This window comes from Marmota monax, unplaced genomic scaffold (genome assembly GCF_021218885.2).
Source record: "Marmota monax isolate L192 unplaced genomic scaffold, Marmota_monax_Labrador192_F-V1.1 WCK01_AAM20220418_F8-fsc00081, whole genome shotgun sequence".
NCBI classification, from domain to species: domain Eukaryota; kingdom Metazoa; phylum Chordata; class Mammalia; order Rodentia; family Sciuridae; genus Marmota; species Marmota monax.
In genome coordinates this window covers 75,838-83,139 of record NW_026695234.1, presented here as the reverse complement: position 1 = coordinate 83,139, position 7,302 = coordinate 75,838, and the positions used below count along the sequence as shown (strand labels likewise).

At 35.4% G+C, this 7,302-nt stretch overlaps 1 pseudogene; it reads left to right on the top strand.

Annotated features, from left to right (window-relative positions):
- Window positions 1-4,012: 4,012 nt before the first annotated feature.
- LOC124088812 (olfactory receptor 8D2-like) lies at window positions 4,013-4,835 on the top strand (annotated as a pseudogene).
- The last annotated feature ends 2,467 nt before the right edge of the window (window positions 4,836-7,302 follow it).

Sequence of the window (7,302 nt, the reverse complement as noted above, 5' to 3'; positions counted from 1 at the left end):
TCGTGTGGTTCATTCCGGGTTTGGGATCTGTGGATATTTCAATTTAAAATTTGCAGAGGTAAGGCTGGGCTGTATGTAGCTGAGTAGCAGAGTGCTTGCCTAGCAAGTGTGAGGCACTGGGTCTGATCCTTAGCACCCACAAAAATTGAACAAATAAAATAAAGGCATGCTGTCCATCTACAAGTATAAGAAAAGCCATGCAGAGATCTATACAGACTTTGTCTTTGTAACTATTGGTCCTATTCATAAGGAAATAGATGCCAAGAAATGACCTGTCCTGTCACACAGATTCTATGACAAGGAGTGCATGCAGTTCTGCTTTCAGCCCACTCTTCTGCCTCCAAACAAGAAGGTTTTCTATCTATATCATTAATCATAGGGGACAGGAGTTAGGATTTGAATGAGCAAAGGTTTCATTCTGATTGAAGTCATTTAGATGCTATATAACATTTGTTTGAGATAAGTTAATAAACATTGAATATCTCCTTTCCATTGTATTTGAATCCAACGAAGATTTGACCTCATTCTCTACCCAGAACACTGAACTTTATGAATTCCATTCTCTAGACAAAAGACCAACTTTATCAGTTTCCAAAGGGATCACTGTAGTGTTTGAAATTCTGATGTCTAGCCAATTTTAATCTTGTCTCTTGAATGAAATTACATCACAAAAATGAGAATAGTGCGATTTCTTCAATAACTTTATATTCTGTAGGCCTCAAAATACTAGTTTAGGTACATTTTTTATTAAATTCCATCTTTTCAGTGCAAAAAATAACAGATTAATACCTACTCTAGATAATCATCTGTTTAAAAAGTGAGGGTTTTAAATAAAGTATTGTCATAAATTTATCTATGTTAAATGAAATAGTGAATAAATATCAATTTTTAAAACTTTTATCTTTATTCTAATTAGACACACATATAGTAATATACCTGTATATAACTTGTATCATTTATTCACTGAAAATTCCATGGGTGACTTGTAGGCTCCTGGTGACCTGCATGGACTCTTACATTACTTAATGGCTGATGGTACAAACAACAAGCTACTTTTCTTGGATATGCATTTATGTTTCTCAAGAGTAGGAACAGACACTTTTATGTCTTATAGTATGGTTGAATTGTAAAGCTGTAAAGGCAGTAGAATTGTAAGTCACCAAACATGAAATAAGATTTGGAAGAGAAATAAAACAGTATCTTGTTGGAGAAGATCACATCACCTAAGGTCAACAGTCCCGCAGGAGAGTATATCACTCATGCAAATAGTAGCTGTTTATTTTCAGTTTCATTTGATGTAATAGTATCTCATTTTCAGTAAAATCTCACATATGTAAATACCTTACATTTGTTCATCTACCAAGTGACTTACTGAATTACTTTGGAAATTTAATTATTGTATTTCATGCTACACTGATTTTTTGAGTTGAAAATATTGAAAATAAATAGATGCACTTTTGATGGTGATTCAAGGCAATAATTTTTATGCACATGACCTATTTTGTGTATTTTTTCCCACATGACCAGACTTTGGAGTTTAAGAGAGCTTTGCAGTTTGGGGACATTTTTTTTTAATGTTACTAGTTTTCAAATGATTTACAGGAGGCTGTTTAAACTGCTTTGCTTGCTACTTTTACCTTTGATTAACAGCTTTCTCAGATACTCCTCTCTTTCAGATTTGGTGACTTCATTTTGATTTCTTCAGGTATGTTAAAATTATTTCTTAAAACAATGATATGGGGCTGGGGTTGTGGCTCAGCAGTAGAGCATTTGCCTAGCACGTGTGAGGCCCTAGGTTCGATCCTCAGCACTACATAAAAATAAATAAAAGAAAGGTATTGTGTTCAGCTACAACTAAAAAAAATGAATTAAATAAAAAACAATGATATGGCACTAATAGCTGGTACATGAGCTGGTTTGTGAATGAACTTTAATAAAAGGATATTGTGATACTTAGAATGGTTTCTTTAAGGTGTAACTTACATTCATTGATTTTATAATATTGGGATTTAAAATCACATGATAAATATCTATAAATAGTGAAATATTGCTGCCCATCAGTTGTTTTCCTCAATCCAATGGGCTCTATCAAAACATAAACTGATAGATTTTGTTTACTTTGACAGATCGGCAATTTTAGTCTTAAAAATTCAGAAAGAACATCTCTTCAGTTTCAGAGACAGGTCCTCTGTGGTTCTGACCTCTGGACAACACTTCCCAATGGAAAAGGTTTTTATACTAATTGGAATTGTAAAAGGAAATTCAATCAGTGCTGTGTAAGTCTATCAAAACTTATGGTAACCACTAAATGGATCTGAACCTAAACTGCCCCATTTCTGTCTCTTCTAGCTTTCATACTATGTTGGCTTCCTTGTGAGTAACAAAAATATGTGTCTGTCTGATTCTTATAGTTCATTGAACAACTTCAAAACATACTCCTGAAGATGGTCCAGTTTCATTGGTATTATCAATGGGGCTGTTTGGAGTTGTGCCTTGGCAACTCTGATTCTCTTTCTCTTAAAGTATGAGCTCATTTCCTGAATTCAGACCATGGCTCTTTTCTCATACATTCTTGGAGAAAACACCCCATCTAGTTCAGTCTTTAAATCAACACATATATTGATTATCCTTAACATGTTGTGGAAGGTTTATAGAGAACATATGTTGCAGCAAATTTTTAAATCTTTTGTTAGAAAGGCCACTGAGTATTTGACTTTGAATAAAGGACAGGAGGAAGATGTAGGAAGGGAAATGGCAATGTGTTGATGGTTTAGGTGTTCACCTAAAGGTTAGCTCGACTTCTTTGCTGTTTCTTGAACAGAAATATCTAAATTCTAATCTAAGCATGGCCTTTGGGACCACAATTCGGCCAGTCAAATCCACACTAAAAGGAACAAATGTCTTGGCCCACTCAGGTTTTCCTTCAGAAAACAGACATGAGAGAATGAGTGTTGGAAGTGATTAGAGCCATTTCCATACATTCTTTTCTGTATTTCATAGATATCTGTATGTTTCATGGGCTTTTACAAATTGTCAATTATGCTGATTAATGGAGGTAGGCTGGGAACTGAAATGGGCATTTCTCACATGGTCACAGCTAGATCTGAAGCCATCAGGTCACAAGGTCTGAAGGTTCTATTGGCATATGCTGAGATAAAGAGGGTAAGAGTTCATACTTTATTGGTATGAACAAAAGACTAGTTTGGTCTGGAAAAGTTTCTGCTTTTTCTCAAAGTGTTGTAGTTGGAGGCTTAAACCTGGCAACAAAATGAAAGGACATTGACTTCAAGAGGAGCTTTCAGGGGAGGGGAAAGGGGAAAAGGAAGGACAGAAGAATAAAATAGACATTATTATTGCTGAATATATATATGTGCCGGCATGACCAATGTGATTCTGCAGCCTGTACACTCAGAAAAATGAGAAATTATAACCCGTCTGATTCAAATGTATGATATGTCAAGATCATTGTACTGTCATGTGTAACTAATTAAAACAAATAAAAAAACTTTCCAACACACACACAAAAAAAAGAAAGGAAAATTTGCTGAACTTTTTCTTTTTTTTTCTTTTTTTACTTTCCAATCTAATAGTGGGATTAGTAGTAATTTTAAGGGAATATTTTAAAAGTGATAGTATACACCAATACACCACTTTTTCAAATTATTTATTTGTTCTAATTAGGTATATATGACAGAATGCATTTCAATTCATGGTACACAAATGGAGCACAACTTTTAATTTTTCTGGTTTTAAAAGATGTAGAGTCACAGCCTTAAAAAAAAGGAGGAGCTTTCAGCATGGTTGGGTTTGAGTGGAGCCATGGTTCTGTGTTATAGTTAAGAGTCTCTGTCCTCAAACTTTTAAGAGGTCCTTGGAAAGGATGAAGTCATGAGACACATGAGGTTGTCAGGAATGGAAATCACCAAAAAGAACATGAAATTCTGCTTTGGAAATCAGAAAATTAATACACCCTTTTCTCTTATCTCTTCCTACAGATAATATTTTGTAAGAAATGGCTACTTGAAATCATTCTTCAGGGACTGATTTTATCCTGGAATGGTTAACAAAATGACCGGAGCATCAGTTTCCACTCTTCCTCCTTAGAATGTATGTGGTCACAGTGGTGTGGATGATCCTCTTAGTTGCCATCAGTTCTCAGCTTCACTCTTCACCCTTCACTCAGCTTCTTCTTTCTCAGTCATTTGTCCTTCATTGATCTCTGCTACTCTTGTGTCATTACCCCTAAGATGCTGGTGAACTTTGTGTCAGAGAGGAACATCATCTCCTTTCCAGAGTGCATGACTCAGCTTTATGTGCTCTTTTCTTTGGCCATTGCAGAAGGCTACCTTCTAACAGCCATGGCATATGACCATTATGTTGCTATCTGTAGCCCACTGCTTTACCATGTTGTCATGTCCCACAGGGTCTGCTCCATCATGATGGCTGTGGTGTACTCCCTGTGGCATACTCCCTATACTCCAGCACTGCATCAATGAGGTACTGCTGTTTATTATTGTAGGAGTTAACATCTTAACTCCTACACTGGCCATCCTCATCTCTAATGCGCTCATCCTCTCTAGCATCCTCCATATTCATTCCACTGACGGCCAGTCCAAAGTCTTCAGCACTTGTTGCTCCATCTCATGGCTGTGGGCATCTTGTTTGGGTCTATAACATTCATGTATTTCAAGCCTCCTTTGAGCAGTGCTATGGACCAGGAGAAGATGTCCTCTGTTTTCTGCACCACAGTGATTTTCATGCTGAACCCCCTGATCTATAGTCTGAGAAAGAAGGATGTGAAGAACGCACTGAGAAGGGTGGTTGTGGGGACATAGTTGTCCTGATAAATAAGCAATCAAGAAAAAAATAGGAAATCAAGAAAAAATTAACAAGATGATAAGTTGTCAGAGGATCTTTGAAATTTCTGTCTTGCAAGGAGAAAACTCATCATCATTTGCAAAATTCATATTCATATGCTTAAGAATAATTGAGAGTTTTGTGGAGTTTATTAAATAACAGTTTTCTGATATGTTTCAGGGACATAAGGGTCTGCAATACAAAATATGGGAAGGGAAACAAACATTATGAATTTTATCATTATGACAACAATATTTTTATGCCTGTTAGAAACTAGAGAAGTTATTTATATGTGATGGAGTGTCTGAGTGTTGAAACAAGAATGTGCATAAGTGAGTTTATATGCATCTTCATTAATATTTCAGTTTGTGTGGACATGAACATACTTTCCACATATTGTGTTTTATCCAGTGTAAAGAGACATTGTACAAAAGTATCTGGTTTAGTTTACTTGGGAAACTCCTTGGCCTTAATGCTCTCATTTCTTAAAAAAAAGATTAATTTAAATCTCTTTTCTGTTTCAGTTTAAACATAATTTGATGAAATTGTCAAGCTGCAGAGTACAGGACATAAGTTAAACACTGTAAGAACTCTAAGACACCAGTCCAGAGATCAACTGAAAATGTAAAATATTCTTCCTTGTAAGTGAAGAATTTATTCCAGTGGTCTAATTTCAGTTTTTCACAAAGACAAGCATGGCTAAAGATGACCTTCCAATTTTTACTGCTCTGTTCTTTCCCCATCTCTCACACTTCCGTCCTGTCACCATGTGGGTTTAGGATGAGATCCCAGGCTGCCTCCAGTCTCAGCTTTTCAATCTCTCTATTTACACACAACTTCAACCTAGGGCTGTGTGATGAGTGGGAAAACTCTTCTTTGTAATAAAATATGACAAATGATTGTAACTAGTTTCATATGGTGGTTGTAACAAATTTCCACCAAGTGTAGTGGATTAAAACAATGGATATTTATTCTACAGTTCTAGAGGTTAGAAGCTCAAAATTTCTTTTAATAGGCTCAAATCAAGGTTTCAGCTGGTCCTTGTTCCCTCTGGAGGTTTCAGAGTAGAGTCCATCCCTTGCTTTGCCTAGATTCCTGGGGCTGCTGGCTTCCTTAGCTTGTGGCTGCATTGCTCCAATTTCTGCCTTGTGCTCTATGATATCTCTTGTCAGGATATACCTGATTTCATTTAAGGCCAACCTGGATAATATCTGATAATCTCCCTTTATCAAAGCCTTAATGTAGTCAGATTTGCAATGTCTTTTTAAAAAAAATTTTCCAGATAAAATCACATTAAAGTGTACCAAGAACACTGATATGAATGTCTTTAGGGAGACATTTTTTCATCTACCACAATCCTCAGGGACACAAGGACCTCTGAGATTAATATGAATGTTACACATTGTCTCAGGGATTCATAGAGTGTTGACTGAGGCAGTAGCTTGGAAAAATAATTCCAAAACTGTCTTAAAAACTCAAAAAAGTACTTTAACTCATTCTTGGAAAAAGGATGTGTTCTGCTCAAGTTATTGCCAGTGTCTGTCATTACATAAAAATTGTACATTTATTCGTTTCATATGCAACATCCTGAAGAGTCACAGCCCACCACTAATAACTTATCTTTTATGATCAACTCCAGTACCATGGCCAGCTACATTGATTTCACTTTATTTTACTTTGAGAACTGTGTGTTTCTTTGGCTTGACTAGAAGTGAGTGGAACCTCTTCTACATTTTCTGAGCTTCTCTATTTTAATCAGATACTTTCTAAGCTGGAATAGTGCAGAGTAAGTCCTATATAATTTTCCAGTCATAATTTTCCACCTCCACCATCACCTATGCACAGAATAATTTTGTCCAGAAAGATATCTGCATAAATGAGAGAATAGATATGAATGCAGAACAGTACTTCCTGGGTTGTCTTTGGGGCAAATGGTGGAGCTATTATTCTTTACTTTTTAAAGTGCCTCAAAATTTTTAAGTTGCACTTCCATTATATATTAGATATTTGTATGGCTTTCTGTGAAATAGATGGAGCTATTTTTCAGATAGGAAAATTAACGTTGACCATAGATAATAAATATAAAACAAAGTGTAGAGTCTCAGTCCCTTACATGTCAGTCCAGGATTCTTTCTACCTTTTTATCATGAAAAATTCTTGGATCAAATCCAAAGGATTTTTAACATGACTTCTGAATTAAAGAATAATTGAGTCACAAAGATAACCCTTCTGCTTCTGGTATAATTTTTCCTATTACAAAAGCTATATAGAACTAAGAAATTTTAAAAAATAATGTACTTGAATCCTGTTATTTTATAATAGATGAGAAATATGAGTCTCAGGGTCACAATTATTTCCTCAAATATTTTGATTAAAGGAATATTATATATATAAAGTGCCAAGGCCAAGGTCTTTTACATAATAAGCATCTATAAATATTATTTC